Below are 21,437 nucleotides of genomic sequence, written 5' to 3'. Positions count from 1 at the left end.
TCACCTCAGTTGTGAACCCAGCTCAAGGTACACACACACACAACACAAATCCTTGTTGTTGTACTACATAAAGTCTGTAAGATTGTACATATATATCTTAGTCTACATTTTAATAGGCTATTAGAAACCGTAATAATACTAGGCCATTAGTTAAATGCCAGATATTATTTATTAAGCTATGACTCTGAATAATTGTTTTTTATAATAGAGACCATGGTTCTTCCATGATTCTCAAAACAAAACATTATGGCCTGGGTACACTTCATATTCAGCGTTCCTTTCCGTCTCACGCACAGCCACATCCGCTGAGCTTTCAAGAGTATACTCAACCGCAGATGAGCGGAAAGGTATGGTGTACGGGTGTCTGCGAGCCCTCTTGATGACGAAAATAACATAATGCCATTGGTGTGGGGATGGTCAAAGTATATATATGAAGTGGCCTTTACGCAATCGGCAACCAGATGTTTTTTTTTTTTTTTTTGCCTTATTGCAACTCTCTGTTCTTGACTTGCACAAAATGTTGCAATGCAATAATTTTCCAAAATGTCAATTTCAGTGAAAATATGAAGTCTGTTAATGCCTGTTAACACAGGCCAGTGACGCAAAGACAGACGCACAGACAAAAATACTGTAGCAGGCGGATCACTCACTTTTCATGATGCACAAACTATTGAAAAAAATCCTTAATATTGTTTTTTAGGTTTATATCAATGTGTTTCTGAGGGAAGCTGACTGTCTTCTGAAAAGTTTGCATGGTATAATTTCACAAAGCTTGTCAGAACATTCTGTTTTTGCTTCAAATTGGGTTATTATAAAAATATATCAGTCTTTATTTATTTCCTTTTAGGAAACAATTCAAAGAAAAAAAATATATTATAATTCTACTGTTTCTAATATTCAGTATGTTGCTGGAAAACTAAATATATTTTGTCCATCAGTTTTTTAACCAATTAATAAAAAATGACACAATTCAGAGCTGTAACAACAATACCGTGATATATGTTATAGGCTAATTCACTTAGGTTTCTTACAAATGTTTTATTTATCGTTATAAATGAGTCTAAAATGTTTGAATTGATTTGAAATAAATTAACGAACTTGATTCAATTGTTTTTCAACAAATCGCTTGATTGAATGAATTTGACAGCAAATGCATTTCAGACAGGACCACTTTGACAAGTTACTTGAGTTTACTGAACACAATTTATCTTTGGTGGTATGGTTCCTTATGGGGGATCTTGCTCCCAAACAGTGGGACGTCTATTCTGTAGCTTGGTTATGAGGATGAGTGTCTCTCAGCAGTGAAGTTCATGCCAACCGGGTCATGAAAGCCTTAGTGGTCTGAAACAAAGAGGCGACAAACAGAAGGTACGCGGTAATATGCTCTTGCTTATTATAATGGGGAGGGATGGATTGTTGCGAGCCATTTAAAGCCAGTAGTGGCATGTATATATGTCCCGTGTGTAATAGTAGAATAGGGTTGAAGCTATTTGATAGCTGACCGCATCAGCTGGCCACAGCCTATGCCTCCGTGGCCTGACTGAACTAACGCTGCACTCAATTTTAACAGTCACTGTTCGCAACTGTACCTATCGGCATAACATATAGGCGTACAATCTTTATTTGAAGCATAATGAGTTCCAAAGGTAGTTTTCTAATTTTGTATGCGGCTGCTGCAACATCAGCTATATCTGGTCTATACATTTTTATCCCAATACTTTTGTTATTAGTAGGACTATTTAATGTTTGCAACACAGCAATGTAACCTTCTGTGTAACTGTTTGTGAAGCTGTTTCAAACATTACATGAGGAGATCTCTCTGGATCAGCAGCTGTGTGAAAGCAAGTTTAAATATTCCAATGTGATTGTGATTCAAATGTTTAATATACGAAGTGAAATCATTGTCATAGCTATAGGATTGTGTATGTTTGAATCGATATTGTAATCTTTTAATGGTTAATCCATATGAGCCTATGTCATAATTTGTACCAGACCGTAATTCAGCAGTGCAGTTTCAACAGTCAGTAAGACTGACCTAGCCTCTAACCCAGATGCTGTCTAACAAACACTACCAAACACTAACATTCATCACAAAATGCATAGAAAAGGGAACTCCTTCAGTCCACGACACACCACTGATCAGCAAAAAGGGAATGCATGCTTTTCTGAGTATGCAAAGCAACTCTCCACTATACATTGGGTGCAAAGGTTAAAAGGGCAAAACTGAAGGATGACTCTGACCTTTGAGACCTGCGGGTCGGACCAGTGATACCTATGCTTAACATTTGCTTGGGCAGAAGTTTAAAAATATCTCGGTGAACTAGATTACGCTTGGCTTTCCCACCGCCCCTGTTTCGAGAGAAATACTGTGTGTTTTTAGCTGCATTTGAATCCTTCCCTTCAACTTGTCAGTGCTTTGATTCCTTGACAGATTTCCTTGCTGCATTTTTGCTTCAGTGCCACAATGCTCTGTTTTCTCCGTACTTTCTGGATCTGTCTCAAGTCTCATCTGACATGTGCGCAGAGACAGCCCTCTGCTCATCTGCTATTTTCCATATACCATGTACAAGGTTTGGCGATCTGCTATGCAAGCAACAGTGTAAACGTCTTTCCTGACAAGTGAATCAGTGCCAATTAACAACTGTATGCCATGTCTTACCATTCACCCTGTTGTTGGACTTTTTCTGGGAATGTTTAACGGGCATCAATTCTATTCTGGTCTTCAAAAAAGTTGTGTTTTGTTTGTAAGATTTGTTTTGCTCAGCACAAATCTGTGATATGTTTCCATGCTGCTTTCATCGCACCACATCAAATGATAATCTAAGGATTTGATAAAAACAAAAAGATGTCTATGTTTTTCCCTCAAGCAAAACCATTCTTTCTATTACATGTCATTTGACAAGTATTTGCTCCAGAATGCTGTCTCGTGAGATTAGGGAGGAGAAGTGAGAAATAGTCACACCATCAAATCTGGGGCACCATTTCACCTGCTGAAGTCTGCCGTCCCAAAAGTAAAGCTTTCTTCTTTTGCTCTCTAGTTTACTGTTAGCGATTACCTGGCTTGGGGTAAACAACAAAAAGATGTGACTAGTGCGCTACGTCCATTTACAGTGGAGAAACCGAAGTCTATAACAGCAATCCCAGATGCCAGTTAGTGTTGTATTCTGCAATGTTTGGTTTAATATTTTGAGACCAACAGAACTGACAGAATCAGACCACGTTCACTAATAACGAACAAAGCTGTGTGGGTGTTCTGCGATGAATTCTCAATGAACTGGCGATTAACATGGGGTCGGTGAGGAGACTGTGACCAATACAAAGGCATAACAGTTGCTTTTTATGAACGAAATGACTATTTCATGAAAAAAGGTGGTAGCAAAAAAGTAGGAGTGATAATGAAGTTGTCAGATTATTAGGATGCATATAGTGAACCACAGCAGGTTATATAAAATGAAAAGCATATTCAAACCTAAGCACATAATTAATATGACTGTCGATCAATTTGCATTGCATTTGGTTGCTTTGCTGTTGTCACTTCTAATTTTTAGTCTGCCAAACTTAAGCGAAGGTTTACAGGCGATGTGGCACAATCTTACACAACTGCAGCTGTACCGCAGAACGGGTGAGGGGTCAACACAGCAACAGTCGGGGAATGCTGCAGGGACGGACATAAAATTGGATCTGTCATTTCTGAAAATTGTAGAGTTGATTTGATCCTCCTCAGGCTAGACTTTGTGTAACCGGCGTTGTCCATACAGGCTGATGAAGACAAATTACAAATATTCTTCCCATGTAAAATAACACTAAAACTCTGGTTTTTAAATCTTAAAAGTAAATGCCACTTGATGATTGACATTGTAAATCAAGTGATTAGAGAGAAATGAAACAAACTTGATTAGCTTGTTTTGTTATAGTAACTTATTAATTATAATCATCTGTGTTCACAGCAAAAAGCAAAAGTGATTTCTTAGGCATTAAAAAAGGGTTTAAAAATAAATAAATAATTAAATAAATAATTAACTTTATGTTAATTATTACTAATTATGTATTAGTAATAATAATCACAATAAACAATTGTTCCACCAATTAACATAATTATCATTATTATCAAATCAACAAACATTAACCTATTGTAGATTGTTTACAGATTCCATTTAGCATTGTTTTTCCATTAAAGCGAAAAAACATTCTCAATTTTTTCTTATTTTTATTTTTATTTTATTTTTCTCCTTGAAACACATAATTATACATTTGAGTGTGTCATTGATATAAAATGGCATTGGTTTATGTGTCATTGTAATTGAATGTGTAATTTTGAATATGTGGAATAGGGAGTGATGTAGGCAACATAATACTAAATTATACATTACATTGAATTCAACTGATGCTGAGTTCACAGGCATCTTTTCATGGCTTTGAACGAGGTTCAACCAATGAAAATAGTTCAGATTTACAACTCAAATCAAGCATACAGTAAGGGTGGTTTATGGTTTATTCCAGTATGCACGTCTAGATGTGTTTTGGCATTCCTACTGCAGGGCATGAAACATCCAAAATTTTGGCACTGAAGCTTGACTAAGAAGCCTTTCCACAAGTCTCATGTTTATCTGTTCAAGCTGTCACTACCACATGCTGTGGCCCAGCCTAACATATGTACAGTATTGTTCAAAATAATAGCAGTACAATGTGACTAACCAGAATAATCAAGGTTTTTAGTATATTTTTTATTGCTACGTGGCAAACAAGTTACCAGTAGGTTCAGTAGATTGTCAGAAAACAAACAAGACCCAGCATTCATGATATGCACGCTCTTAAGGCTGTGCAATTGGGCAATTAGTTGAATTAGTTGAAAGGGGTGTGTTCAAAAAAATAGCAGTGTCTACCTTTGACTGTACAAACTCAAAACTATTTTGTACAAACATTTTTTTTTTCTGGGATTTAGCAATCCTGTGAATCACTAAACTAATATTTAGTTGTATGACCACAGTTTTTTAAAACTGCTTGACATCTGTGTGGCATGGAGTCAACCAACTTGTGGCACCTCTCAGCTGTTATTCCACTCCATGATTCTTTAACAACATTCCACAATTCATTCACATTTCTTGGTTTTGCTTCAGAAACAGCATTTTTGATATCACCCCACAAGTTCTCAATTGGATTAAGGTCTGGAGATTGGGCTGGCCACTCCATAACATTAATTTTGTTGGTTTGGAACCAAGACTTTGCCCGTTTACTAGTGTGTTTTGGGTCATTGTCTTGTTGAAACAACCATTTCAAGGGCATGTCCTCTTCAGCATAGGGCAACATGACCTCTTCAAGTATTTTAACATATGCAAACTGATCCATGATCCCTGGTATGCGATAAATAGGCCCAACACCATAGTAGGAGAAACATGCCCATATCATGATGCTTGCACCTCCATGCTTCACTGTCTTCACTGTGTACTGTGGCTTGAATTCAGAGTTTGGGGGTCGTCTCACAAACTGCCTGTGGCCCTTGGACCCAAAAAGAACAATTTTACTCTCATCAGTCCACAAAATGTTCCTCCATTTCTCTTTAGGCCAGTTGATGTGTTCTTTGGCAAATTGTAACCTCTTCTGCACATGCCTTTTTTTTAACAGAGGGACTTTGCGGGGGATTCTTGAAAATAGATTAGCTTCACACAGACATCTTCTAACTGTCACAGTACTTACAGGTAACTCCAGACTGTCTTTGATCATCCTGGAGGTGATCATTGGCTGAGCCTTTGCCATTCTGGTTATTCTTCTATCCATTTTGATGGTTGTCTTCCGTTTTCTTCCACGTCTCTCTGGTTTTGCTCTCCATTTTAAGGCATTGGAGATCATTTTAGCTGAACAGCCTATCATTTTTTGCACCTCTTTATAGGTTTTCCCCTCTCTAATCAACTTTTTAATCAAAGTACGCTGTTCTTCTGAACAATGTCTTGAACGACCCATTTTCCTCAGCTTTCAAATGCATGTTCAACAAGTGTTGGCTTCATCCTTAAATAGGGGCCACCTGATTCACACCTGTTTCTTCACAAAATTGATGACCTCAGTGATTGAATGCCACACTGCTATTTTTTTGAACACACCCCTTTCAACTAATTCAACTAATTGCCCAATTGCACAGCCTTAAGAGCGTGCATATCATGAATGCTGGGTCTTGTTTGTTTTCTGAGAATCTACTGAACCTACTGGTAACTTGTTTGCCACGTAGCAATAAAAAAATATACGAAAAACCTTGATTATTCTGGTTAGTCACATTGTACTGCTATTATTTTGAACAATACTGTACAGCATTTACATACATTCTTCTTCATCTTTGTTCTTAGGGTTTTCTTTTTGTCTTCTTTCTTTCTTTCTTTCTTTTTTTCATGCAAAACAAAAGTAACAGAAGTGATGAGAAGAAGTGGGGTGTGGATTTTTGGTAATATAATTTTACACTTGATATGAACTTTCTAAAATAAGATTATGTAATGAATTATGATCTGAGAACTGAAAGCTGCATACAGTACATACTGTACATAACCCAGCCCCCTAACCCCCACCCCACTAAACAAACACACACACACACACACATATTCTTATTGTATATCTATAGTGTATACTTATTCTGCATATCATGAACAATAACAATTTATAATTCACAAGTTTTAATTTGCAACTAATTATATTATTAATTTCAAATATCCATTGAAAGTTGCATCATTATTTAATTCTAAACAGCCTTAGTCACAGTAGATTAGAATGAAAATTCCCTTTGAAATGCAGTGAACAGATATTCTCTTTACGCATAGCATCAACTTTAATAGACACGTGTTTGAGTGGATGCTCACAAATATACTAATGATACCTAAATAAAATCTTAAACTACTCTCTAGAATACTTTGTGATTGATCAGTTTTGGCATTGAGTGGTCAGCCATGCAAAATGGATTGCTTCTACAGAAAATGTGTTTCTTACATAGCTGCATTCAATCACTTCAAAACAGCTTAAAAAAAATAATAATTGTGAAGAAAATGACAAGCTAATTATCTTTGGTAATTTTTATCTGCAGACAGAATAAAGTAAAAACAAGAGGAACATAAATAATGGAAAATCACTTTGTTGTTATTATTAGGCAAAATCTTTAATCAGAACAAATGCAAAGAATGAGGTTAATACTAAGCCGGAATAGAATTAAATAGCAAACAATGAGTTGTTATAGAACAAGAATACATGGCAAGTATGTATGAGTTTGCCTTCCATATGTATATAGGGCAGACTGGGGCTAGTTGTCACAAGTTTCTGAATAGCTAATACGCATGTAATTTTACAAACCTTGCAAACTTTGGTGAATAAATCTGTTAAATCTGTGTGTTTGCTGCATACAATTTGGACGCTGACATTTCTAATTGTCCAGTTTGTCATATTCATGTCATGTTCATTCTGTGTACTGTATGGAAAAGTAGTGCTGTCTGGTCTTCCCAGTGCACACAGACCAGTTAAAGTAGGTGGAATTTCTTCAAAGTGGACAGTATATTTATATATTTCCAGTTAATTATTTCTAATTAAATGCTGTGATATTACATATATTGTCAGAATAATAATAAATAAATAAATAAAAATTGGTTGATCAGTGGTCCACATGTGCAAGTTCTGTTTTTTGTTGTTGTTTTTTTTTTTGAGTTTTAAATCTTCCTTTTGAACTGAAAAATTCTCTTGAAAAATGTTGGTTTTCACATTTTTATTATTGAGATGAGTTGTAACCTTTTACATATTTGCTGTTTAAAGAGTTGATTTATGTTTCATTATATAAACACTAAATTGTCAATTATGTTATTTATATTCACAGCAGCTGAAAATACTAATATACGATGTTTAACAACAGGCAGCAACCCCGTATAGTGTGGCAGCATGCCATGCTATTGTGCTTAGTGTACTGTATCTTATTTCCTGGGCACTAATGGTGGAAAAGTAAAAAAAAAAAAGTAAAAATAAAAAATTGTAGTCAGGGTATGTGCCTTCAGAGAAATTGACTTTCAAAAACAAATGCTAAGAAGCATTCAGCAGATCGAAAGTGTGATAACTAGCCCTGCTTTCTCCTACAGTATATGTTTCTTAATTCATGGAGTCTATTACTTTGGCAACATATGGACAATTTTTGATTAATTTAAAAGACAGTTTATGAGAACATGTTTGGTGACATACAATGCAGGTCCCACTCACAGTATATAGAGCGTCTCCTCGTTTTTATCTTTTCTTTAAAACACGAACGCGTCGGCATATGATTTATTGGCGTTTTGTTCTGCCGGTTTAAATGAGCTTACTCTATTAGAATCACAGAGGGTCGCATATTTTCCTTAGTAGTGCACATGTGAAAGCAAAGCAGTCCCCAGAGCCTCTGTTTACCAACCAAGTCGGATTTACTCCTTTCATACCCAGACATACGGAGGCTCACCTTCTCCCCCGAGGCTTTCATTTTGTCTCACATCCTAACTCCACTCCAGCCACAATCCGCTCAAAACTTAGCAGACTGAGGGGCTTTTATGCAAATCTCTGCACCAAAAACATAGTCGCAAGCCCATTCCTCATTCTCAGAAATACACACTTCAAAAAGAAGCTATTTAATTCTCTGATGACAAAATTGAGAACAGTTCTATTATTGCCCGCTCCAGCTAGAGGGGACAACTTAAGGAGCTTGTCTGTAAACATAGCCGTACAAAACCACTCTCAAGGAAAGCTTCATCAGGCAGGGCATCATTTGCATTCTTTTAAACAAACGTTTTGATGGTGAAACACACAGGCCCGCCCTGCCATGTTTGATCGCCATCATTTTCACAAAGCACTGACACTAAGTACAAAAACAACTTAAGGTCATATCTCCGTGACTATGACAGACAATTATTCAGCTGCATTTCGTATGAGGAGCTATGGGGGCGGACACGGATGATGGGTGAATGGATACTGAGATTACTGTCGCGTTTCAGCAAACTGACCAAAACAAAGCCGGATTCTTCTGTGTCTAATGGTGGCCAGCGGAAAAGCTTTTGAATCAGATCACATTGAGGTTAAATTAAGCTTCTTGAAATGGAATGGGGGGTGGCGTGGATTGCAAAAAGAGGGATAACAGGGAATGGTAAAAGGGTTCGAATAGCAGCCTTATTCATCCAGTAATTTATGTCATTCCTGAAATATGTCAAACAGCCATTAGGAATGCTGTTCTGATTACAAAAAAGCGAGAAATAATTAAACGTATGAACTGGGGATGGTGGTTTGTGAGGATTGCAATTAAAATCTAAAAAAAATTTACTCTTAACTGTCCCGATTTGCCACTTCAAAATAGCAAGTATTGTCAGACTGCACTAGTATGCTAAGACAACAAACAATGAGGATGTTTAAATTCATTATAGATAAATGTTCTAGTTTTAGTTTTTACCCTAAGCATGAACTAAATGAGGTAATTTCGTTTAACACTCTTAAAAACAGAGGTTCAATGATTCCATGAAGATTATTTAACATCCGTGGAACCTTTTCATTGAACAAAAAGTTATTTCTAGTCAGAAAAGGTTCTTTTTTTGTTTTTGTTTTTGTATAATGTGCACATAACATGTAATAGCATGTCTTTTCCAGTCCAAAAGTACTCAAATGCCATTCATTTCTCAGTATTGTGTATATTGTAAGACTCAGCTCTTTGTACTGAATGACTGACGGCTGCCAATTGCAGCTTGTGTCACTGGGAAGCTGAGCCACAGCCTTTCACTTCCTACTGTTCTTTCTACGGTCACACGACATGAAATCAATACTGAGCGTTCAGCAGCTGATAGGGATGCCGTGAAAAAGAAACAAACTATATTTAAGTCCACTGAGGCACATAGCATGACTAACTTGACAGGACAAACTGTATATTATGCTTGAGATCACACTTACAATTTTGTAATATCTTATTGTCTAAAGCCAAACATCATGGCTAAAATAAGATAGCACAAATTTCCATCTGTTTGTGTTGAAACTGAGACCTATGTTATTAACATACTGACAGCATTCAACAATATAATAATCTGACATGCAAACAACTGTAGAGATGAACAAACTATTATGAATCATTTCAATACATCGTATTTATTTAACCCATTTACCTATTTTGATACTTATATGTATTCTTAAACAAACAAACAAAAATCTATATTTGAAGTAATGATTGTCTCTGTTATCTGCATTTTACGTTTGTATAATGTTTTTTTTTTTTTTTTTTTTTTTTTTTTATGATTATGAACATGGAATGATCACCATATGAAACATTGACCATTTAGGCAGTCTTTTGAATACTATATCGGCATTGTTCTGGAGGTTTAAAGAGCCACTATGTTTATGTGTTTAAGGCTAGAAGAATTGAGATGTTAATGAATTCAGTGTTTAACGTGAGCAACATCTGTTTGAAGCTCTGATTTATTTAGTAGTACACATCGATGGCTCATGTGAAAGATTTTAAATGTCATCGTAAGCGTCCCTCGGAGCATTACATGAGACGAAAGCCGAAAGAAACATAAAAGAGGCTAAAGTGATTTCAAGTATAAGACAAGCAGTCCCAGAAGACCCAGTTTAAGTAGGGCTCCTTTGGTAGAGCCCTCATACGCGATACCTACAGTTGTGACCATTGTTCAAAATCCTGCTGCACTGAGCTCACTGTCTGTGACTAAGAGCCTTTGGAAAGAAGAAGCTTGTTTCATGAACTCCTGAGGGAGTATGTGACACATATCAGATTTCAAATCAGATGGATGTTATTCTTTAAGGAGGACACCTTGACACATAGGATAGTAACCTATAAAGATCGTAGAACTGCAAAACTGACTTCATTTCTTTATTTTAAAGTTCTCATAAATCATAAAGTTATCAACCACATCGTATACAAAGTGTGGGAGGAGAACTAGCTTGTGAAAAATCTGACAGCAAAGCGTTAAAGTCATTTCAGAGTTCACATGCATGACACCTCTATGCCTTTAGTGCTGCTCGTGTTCATCTTATGAACCTGTCACTCACCCCTTTGACCCTAATGACAAAGAAAAGTGAAGCCTCAAGCTTCTGGTAATATCTCAAAAGGTCATTCAACAGTAGATAATGCATTCATCAGCACTAAAGGAAATTAACTATATAATTTCACATTCGTAGTTGTAATGTGGAGATGAATTTGTGCCATAGACCATCCGAGAGCAATGTGCCATTAGTTTTGGTTGGCCAAGTGAGAGTGCTTTCATTGTGTCCAATGCATACCTGAGTCTAATAATTGTTAAAGTTAAATCTTACTGAAATGGTTTAGCAGTTTTAAACCAATGTGTACCTGATTGCATGTGATTTTTCACTGTTGCAGTGCCATGATTTGCAGGCGTTTGTACATGAAAATCTGTGCAGTGTAGAAAATCTTTTTATTCCTTTTGCTGGTTATGTAATCACATGTTCATTAGCTGAAAAATCATATTAATCTTATGAAATGGACATTTTTGAACACATCTTTCTGTTTTGACATTATTAGCTTGGTGCAACCAGAATTACTGATGGAAACTTTAGTTATAGCAAGGGTCAGTTCCGTCAGTAGTCATTAGGCTTTTCCAAACCTCAAAGAATTCAGGGCTGCTAGAATTATGAATAATGCCTCTTGCAGTCTGCTATTAATCTCCCTCTCTCTTTGAAGTATTCGCTAAACTAATCCACAGATTTTCTAATAAAAGTCACCTAAAGAGTTTAGATTGATTTGAACAATATGTTGCAATCAGGTGGTTCAGTGGTAATTTAGTTGATATACGTAGCTGATTTACACATTTTACCTTAACCCCCAGAAACACCACACTATACACACACACACACACACACACACACGCACGCACACACATATACATGCATATATGTCTTTATGAGTCTCTTCTGCAGATGAAGACTTTCACCAAAAATAGTTTTTTTTTTTTTTACTATTTAAAATAATGTTTTTTTAGCCTAATATATTTAAAAATGTATTTTATTACCGTGGTGAAAAGCTGAATATGTGTGCTTTTCAAAATATTTTTTTGAAAGTCTTTTTTGTTCATCAATGCTGTATTGTACAATTGTAAATTAAAACAGTTTTTTTCTGTATTTTTGGTCAAATAAACGCAACATTGATGAACAGAAAAAAAAAAAAACTTTAAATATTGACACATTAAAACTCTTTTGAAAAGCACACACACACATTACTGTTCAAATATTTAAGCTCAGTAAGGTGTTAATACTATTTGGTAAGGATTAAAATTGATGAAAAGTGATTTTTAATTCAATCAATCAATCATTCAGTCAGTAAGTACAATGCAGCTGTTTTAAACTTTCTGTTCATCAAAGAATCCTGAAAAATGCACCGTGTTTTCCACAAAAGAGAAAGAAGAAAAATAGATGCACAACATATTTTAAATGTGATAGTAGCTACTAAAGGCTGCTAAAAATGTAACTTTGCCATCACATGAATAAACTACATTGTAATTTGGTAACGCTTTAGAATAGGGTATACATGTTCAGTAGTAACTGAGTTTTCCCCCGAAACCCTGAAAAAACTCAATTCATTATGTAACAATGTATAAACTTTCATAGTCACAAGAAGAAGGAGGCGGGAATCGGCGGACATTTAAATAAAACTTTCATAACAAAATAAACACAAAACAGCGCAACAGCCCCTCACGGATGACTGCCGCACGCAAACAAAACCAAACACAAAATAAAGCCCAGGACTGGTCCTCTCTCCTTCACTGTCATCGCTCCTCTTTTGTATCCTTCCAGATCTCCTCCGTGGGACTCGAGACCAGTGAGTGGAGCAGGTGTCACTCATTTCCAATCACTCCACCGGCCTTCACCCGTTTCTTTTTAATGAGACCTGGTATGTGAATAACATTCAAAAGAAAGAGTAAAAAAATAAATAAAATTGAAATAAAATAATTTAAAGTCTTATTATTGTCTGTTTTTAAAATAAATAAATAATAGTACAAAAACCTGGAGGATTGCTAGATTTGATCCAAAAGAGTCAGCAATGGTGTCTGTGGGCAGTGACCATGATGTGTGGCATTGGCTTTCCGGCTGTAACAAAGTGGCATTATTTAATTGCTTTGCAAATGTGAGATGAAGGCCAGAAGCGCTGGTGGAGGTCAGTCCACATGTGTTCCAGATCAGTCATTATTGTCAGACATAATGAACAGCAGGTTCTCGTGACATATTTATATAAGCTGATTTGTATTCACATTTGAAGAGAGGAAAGTCCATAATGAGATAAAGACAAGCTTAAGATGCAAAAAAAAAAAAAAAAACGTTACTTAGCTGTTAGCTAATATTTCTTGACAGTGTGAGATATTTTTATGCTGATTTGGAATTCTTAATACATATTTGATATTTAAGAATGTATTTTCATTTTATCGGTAAAATGATTTGTTCATTTGCAGTAGTCCCTTTGTGTAACCATTTCAATTGAAAGTTATGGGGCCATTCACTATACCCCTGACTCTGAATGTGTGTGTTGTCTCTCTCTCTCTCTCTCTCTCTCTCTCTCTCTCTCTCTCTCTCTCCACATGAGGGCCTTATTTGCAAATTCCCAAAAGCCACAAAAACAAAAACATTCACAAACTCTCACCACACCATATAAAAAGGCTATGTTCTTCCTCCTCAAAGAAAATGAGCATATCTTGCAGGTATTGGCTGTCAGTTTCTGGATTCCTAATGTGCAAATTTGGTTAAAATTTAAAGCAGCCGAATGGAAAACAGATTTGAGACTAGTACTTACATGACAATTCAACTGGTGCAAGCATGATGAATCAATAGTCTAGCAGTTACTTCTTTGACAATGCTCTCATCTATAATGCATGCTCATGCATGTGTAATGAATCAACAAATAATTTGTATTATATTACAGGTCTTGTTGCTCCTTAGTACCGTGCAGCTGTTACAATGCATTAAGATTTCTTAGGCAGTGTGAATTATCGGATTGTTACATGAATATATGTAGGCCACTGTGTTGCTGGAATATATAACACTTTAAAACGGCAGTGGCGCCGTCTAAAGAGCTCCAAAATCAAAGAACGTTGAGGAAAACTCAAGGGATATTAGCCAGTACTAAAAGGGTTGACCCCATAAAGAGTTGTAGCCTAATTATGATTTCATTTAAGTGTTTATTCAATAGAGGATATAGGGTCGAGATGAAATTGAATTGTACGATAAGATGATGACAGCGTTGTATTGAAGCTCAGAGTTGAGTTGGGCTTTCATCCTATTTCTAGGTTAATTACATGGAGCCGTCTCTTCAATTGTCAGAGGAGGAGCATCACTTAACCTAAATTACACCAAAACCCTAAAGAGAAATTGTCTCATCCATGAAGACAAGTCCCCTCTCTCTCTCGCTCATCTATCTCTTCCCCCCGCCTAAGATGTGCCGCCATCTCAATCCCAGCACACGTCTCAATCATGACGCTTACTTCATTCACGTAGCCTACACCTCAGAGTCTGTTCTGCGAGACTAATCGTCTAGAGTCAAATCGTCCTTTTCCTACATCAGATGATGACGGTTTACACAGATTGCGTTCAATTTTCCTCTTCAAACAACAGTTGTGTACACAGCTCATTTGAACATCAAGCATTGGACCATCTGGGCCACATTACAAGCGCCAAATAATGACCAGTCCTTCATTGCTCCTCTATGTTGTGTTTCACTTATATCAGTGTTGAGCGGATACATATTTCCATGCGATTATATTTTCATGCAGCTGTTTATACGTGTGGCTGTCTTCATCTCATTTGTCCCTAAACCAGAAAGAAAAGGCTCTATTAAAATTTTACACATACAGAGACAGGGCTGCCGGGCCTGAGGCTGGGTTGATGGAGAATCTCCAGTCGCCACATGCCATTCATTTCACCTGCTTTTGTTGTTATCAAGGCCGCTCTAATCCCTGATCTTACAGAGGCTGGTCATTAAGACTGAGCATTTCAACAAATAATAAAAAAAAATATTAAAATCAATTCAGCATCATTCCTATGCAAAGATGGGTCACTTAGGTAGTTTTTTTTTTTTTTTTTTTTTTGCCATACGCAAGCTAATTGGCATCACTTGGGCGCATTCTTAATTAAGCATGTTTATATCGAATGGCTCATTAATTGTAAACTGGTTATTAATATTCATGTTTTTATTAGTGTTTTATGAAGTAAAATCATTAAGTTAAGAGTTATATGCAGTGGTCCGATTCCTTAAATTCATGAGTTCCCTCTAAAAAAGAAAAGCATATTGCTTACAATTGGGCCATTGGATCAAAAGAAAATAAAGACAGATGACATAAATAAGACGACAAATACATCAATGGGCTTTTTTTAAGTTAAAAAGCACATTTAAACTATGCATATGTCTCACGAAGAGAGGCTTTTTTGTTTAAACGAATGCAATTTTGTATCGTGCAGGCCTCCGCAACCGATTTCCTTGATTTTTTTTCAAACATGATTCATCAAGACAAAAAGTATTTTAATGTAACCCCTCCTCTCTTCGATTGCTCTTTCTTGCTGTCACCCTTATTTTCTCTTCCTCTCTCTCTGTCTTGCACTCTCTTGTTCTCTCTTTTCCTGTGTGTGAGTGTGTGTACAGTTTGTGAGCGTGTGTTGCATCTGAGAACTATGGGGGGGGGGCAATGTAATAAATTAGTTATGCATGCACACAACAAATTGATCCTGCTCAGTTCTGTCACAGAAAGCAGATGTTGCATGCAGTGATGTATGTGGATGAGCAGCATGACTACAGTGCATTAATATTATTTCTTATTCAAATGTAATGCAAAGGACAAACAGTGTCTCTTATTCATGGCAAGATGTGCAAACAATAATAAGCTGTATTTTTCCATTGCTTGATGTATGAACTAATACATCACAAATTCAGAAAGACAATTTTTTTCTTGCCTTCTATACGTCACTTTCTCATTGAACATATTTTCATCTTCATTAGAATGAATTTGTTTATGACACACTCAATTATTGTGTTTTGCATTTCCCTTCTGATTTTTCCTATTGTTGTGAGACGTTTTAATAAATACCAGTGAAATGAAACATTTTCTACTTTTTAACTCCCATTTACTGCAACCAGATCATTATTTTCCAATGATATTGCAGGAATAACAAGTTATTTCTCCTGCCATGAGTTGTTTGTCAATGTAGCATAATGTGTAAACAGCATATACAAATCTGAAGCCATCAGGAAGCAAGAGCCGTGATTGTCGCCGTGATGACTTACAGTCATAAACCAAATGAAAAGCCTGTTTTCAGAATCTACAAAACCTCTTCGAATAGCTGTTAAAAGGACAAACAAACATCCCAAGGTGTTTTACTTCTCATTAAAAGTCCCATCCAGCAACATCTGGACAGTTGGCATAAGGTGCCCTTGGTATGCCATAATAATTGGTCCATGTACAGCCTCTTATTAGTCTTTGAGGCTCTTCCACATGTACAATCTACCGTTCGAGCCCAGGATCATGGAAAACATCCAGTACAACACAAGCGTAGCTGTCACGGATTGGTGGAAGCGGGCTTCGGGACAGATGCATCCTTGCTGTCGGATATCTCCTTGGCCTCCTCACCTCATAATATTCCCCAAGGACGTGGCATAGATCCACTCCATGATTGCAATCAACCTTGACTTCCACACAAACAAACAACTATCCTTCTCCCTGACCATCGGCAAGCTCGCTCATGCCAGGCAGTTCACCGAGCACCAGCATTCAACTGAATCGCTTCATCTCATCTAACTGAGAAACCCCATGGCCTGTGCAATTGACTCTTCCATGAGCCGTACAACAGCTCGGGAAGGCTGTGTGAGAAGCTACTGTGCATCAAACTCGGAAATCTTTTATGTCAGACTCTCCTTATAGTTGGATGCAAACCCTAACACTCACCCCTGATGGTAGCAGTCATTGACATTTTGAGAGACAGGCAGGATTTACCCTCTGCCTTCCTCCTCTTTTGCTGGCAGAAAAGCATTTCACACCTACCTGACAAAAAGACACTATCCAGTTCAGATGGCTTAAATCCTTACATATTTCATTAGTTTCCAAAAGGCTTTCATAATTCATGGCCCTGACTGTATTACTGCCCACTTTTGTTTACGTTTTGCCATTTTCCACCACGGTGGAACGACAAGCCTGCGATCATCATGCCTGAAGGGTGCTTTCATTGAATGCCAGCTTACTTTAACGGGTTGAGCCGAGTTCTTGAATGTTGTATGTTTTGAAGGAGAAGGTCAAGATATGGAGTTCCTTTCAACCTCAGACACCTCTGTGTCTCTGTTCATCATTTTCGCTAGATGAAGGCATCTAGCCAGAGTAGGGTAAAAGGGTCAGTCTATATATGCAGTTTATAGAAGAATGGACTTCAATTATAGTTGATGATAATTCAATCATCCTGTTAAACATAGAAAAAAGCAGTGGGCCAAAATGTTGTATGACAGGTTAATAGACTACTTCCCGCTAATAACGAATTCAAGGTAAGTGTGCTAAACATCTTTTGAATACAAGCCTGTTTATTCGACCTGCGTCCATCACTATGCTAACAGAGAAGTAGCGTTGATTTGTCTGAATTATATGTATCCACTGCATAGCATGGAAGGATTTTTAAGAGGTCAATGAATGTGTGGAGGAAGAGGGAACAGTAGCAAGTCATTCTTTAAAGGCAGGTTGGATAATACAGAGGCATGGTCATGTTTTATAGGGAAGAAAGATCAATCCTCTTTGAAAGAACTTGAATGTTAATATACTGAGGCACACCTTGCAATTTACCTCCCTGGTCTTCAGCACCATTCTCTGCCAAGCTGTGCAAGACTGATAAGATATATTAGTATGTTCTTTCCTCCAATGATTTCTCTTTGTGCCGTTAGTAATGAGTCATGGATCCGGTAGGGGGCCAGTTGCATGCAGACTAAGGGATGAATAGAGGAAAACCCCTCTATTCAAAAAAATAAATAAAATAAATAATAATAATAAAAAAGGTGAAAACCAGATCTGTGCAATACTCTAGACTTTTCATGAAGGATCTCATATTATACATAGTACATGTTTCTCACATTAAAGAAACTGCATAATCACTAAAACATTAGTATGGATTTTACTGCAAGAGGTGTAATTAACACTCATCTTGATTACATTTAATGGTTCGGTCTGATATTATTATTATTTTTTTATGAATATTATAATTGTTTTATTTATTTAATGTTTTACAAGGCAATTTTACTGTAAAATACTTTTAGAATTATGGTATTATAAGTAAAAAAATATATATAAATTGCCACGAACCATCATGTTTTGGTTGTATTCATTATTTATGTATTCATGTATGTGCATCGTATAGGATTGTTTTCTCTATTTGATCTCATTTGATGGGAAGGTCACTTTTGATGAACTTTCATCAGAAGTCATTATCATCGTTAACATTTTTAGTAGATGAAAATGATTTTGCATATTAAGAATCACATCTTTTAATGACATACAGTTATGAACTCTATAAGTTAGGGGTAGTTAGTCACCAAAATGCGCCTTATTATGGCTACAATTTAATCAGTATATCAGCTTCCTGTTTTTCCAGTAAATTAGAAGATTGTGTTTTGCTTTATTATTTTATTATTGGTTTACATATTTTCTTGCTTACTTATTTATTAATTATTTTTATTGAAAAATTGTAAAAGATCCAGTGCCATAATTCAGTGGAAAATATTTAACTGCAGGGCTTTGTACTTTGAACATTAATATGATATTGAATTCTGAACCCAGCACAAGTTAACCAGTGAAGTTTTAAATGATGAGCACGAAAAGCAAATACTTCACACTGTTAAATATTGTAACTCTTTCTTTATCTGGCCCTTACAATTCAGATAGAGGCATCCAGTGTCACACATCATGAGATTATCATGGTTGAGATAGTGGAGAACCGCTATCTAAAAATGCTTGGCGTACAGTTCTCTTCAAAAACAATATGCAGAGATGCAACAAGGACAACAGAACGTCTCAGATACTATAAAATCATCATCATTTGTGCTTGCTTTACATGCAATGCATTTAAGAGTTTATTCACACGTGCTTCCTCACAAATGTTACCCTCAAAGCAACATTTAAAGCAGGAAATGAAACAAGATGTCCAAGATTAGATGGGCGACATGACATTTAAACTGCTCAGTGCATTTGGTGGATTCTCTAACCCTCTCAGAAATGCATAACTGGTTTCTCTAAAAGTTCATTTTGAGGGTGGCAAAATAGCCCTCTGAATAATTCATGAGGTATTCTGTGCCTTTCATTTTGCTTTAAGGCTCTCAGATTTGCATTTCTTTAACATGCCTAGGAGAAGTCCTTCAGTGACAAGAAGTATGAATCTTAAAAATATCAAGGGATCAACCCTTTTAGGTATAGCTCTCGGATAGATACCTTACTTGATGAGGGAGAGAAGCTCCCTGAATACTCCAAATTCCTCCAAAGATGTATGTAAGTTTCCCGGAGTAGATTGTGCAACTTAGCAATCTTATTGGGAGACATTTTCCTGAGGTGTTTTGAAGGAAGCCATTGTAAATGTTTCCCTAAAATAATGCCTGGTAATGGGATGTTAAACACTACGATCAAATACACATTAGCCTTAGACAGAGTTCAAGAAATAGCTGTAAACATGTAATTGTACACAATAATTGATTTTATTATTATTATTAAATGCCAACTTTCCAAGCTTAAGGGCATGTCACACTCAATTGAAAGTGTGACCATTTAAAAGCATGCTGAGGTGAAGCATCAGGACGTGATTGATGTTACGAAGGTTATGGCTTTTAGTAAGAAAAGCTAGCTTGAGGGGACCAGTCAAAGACTGTGATTTGTTACATTGCAGCAGTGTAAAAATTAATGGGAAGATCAATGTGTACACGTTGTGTGAGTGACCTTTATTGAATGTGGGGCTGTGCAAGATTTTCAGCCATCCCTGGCAATAGAAAGTGTTAAGATTGTGCTGACGAACCATAGCACTTTGCATTAGTGGGGCCGGGGCATGTTGTGCACATTTTGTTTATACATCTGAAACTTTGTGGTTAATTCTATGGATTCCTGTACTCCTACTTTGTATTAATGTTGCATAAACAAAAAACAAAAAGGTTAAGATATATGCTGAGATTTATGACAGTCTGTTCCTGATGTTTCAGACATTAGATTTAAATGTTTGTTTGTTTAATGTAATTTTTCTTTATGCACAGTAAATTGAGTCTGTTGGTTATTGTTTATTTATGTTTGAGCAGTTGTGCATTTGGTAGATTGGTGATGAATGGCATTCATTATTTATGGCTGTTGTGATTTTAGAGACTAATTATATTCAATGATTTGGATAACGTTAATGTGTTAATTGATTGTAATAATGATAACAAATTATTAATTGTGTAAATAGTGTGTGGAGATGATAAATGGATTCACACATTGAAGAAGGCCCGACAGCCGAAACATGTTTATGTTCTTTCAAGTAATTAATAAAGTTACAAAGAATAAATAAATAAATAATTTCTGAACTCTCAGTGTGAATTGAATTTGTGGTGAAAGCAAAACAATTATTTTAAACATAATTTGATTATCACAATAGACTCATGCACACAATTTTAAATATTAATGTTGGTGTTACAAACCAGGCTGGTGGTGTACTTGTACTGTACTAGAACTTAACATTCATTAGACTGGTTAAAGATTACATTTGCTGTTGACAAATTTGGAAGTATCAAAATTTGAGACATGTGACTAAGAAAAAAATAAATTAATATTTACATAAAAGTATCTTGTTACACAGAAACGTAGATATCTGATTTGTCATAGGATGTGTTTATGGGCTAGTGACTTTTTAACAATTTATTTATATTAGTGATTAATCAGCTTGGTCAAATTTAGTGTCTGTGACCAATATTTAAAGAGCTTTGATAACTGGTGGACCGAATAATTAAAAAATTGTTAAAAGTTAACTATTAAAAACAAACATAAGTTGTGAACATAAGTTATATTAAAAAATATATTGTTTAAATAATGCCTTGGGGTATTATTTTGGAATAAATGTAAAATTCTTAAAAACACTAACTTGATTAGTGAAGCATTTATTTATTTTCTGGTAGTATAAGTTATGTTTATTTAACCTAGAAAAAGTGACTGGGACAGGAACATCTATCTATCTGTCTGTCTGTCTGTCTGTCTGTCTGCACATTAGTGAAGTCTAATGAAGTAGTTTGACGTTGGACTTTGCACACTAACTGGTGTTTACAAGCAAAGCGAACAGTGCCCCCTTTTCCTCTCAGGCGAGTCGCGGCGTTGGAGTGAGGTATCAGTCCGCGGTGAGTGCGAGCGAGCGGGGCTCTGACTCCGGCAGCAGAGCGGCTTTAAGATGATGAAGGCTGTGAAATGTATCGCTGGCTCCTCCTCCTGCGATGA

Source organism: Carassius auratus, unplaced genomic scaffold, assembly GCF_003368295.1.
Source record: "Carassius auratus strain Wakin unplaced genomic scaffold, ASM336829v1 scaf_tig00017073, whole genome shotgun sequence".
NCBI lineage: Eukaryota > Metazoa > Chordata > Actinopteri > Cypriniformes > Cyprinidae > Carassius > Carassius auratus.
This window is presented reverse-complemented; position numbering follows the sequence as displayed.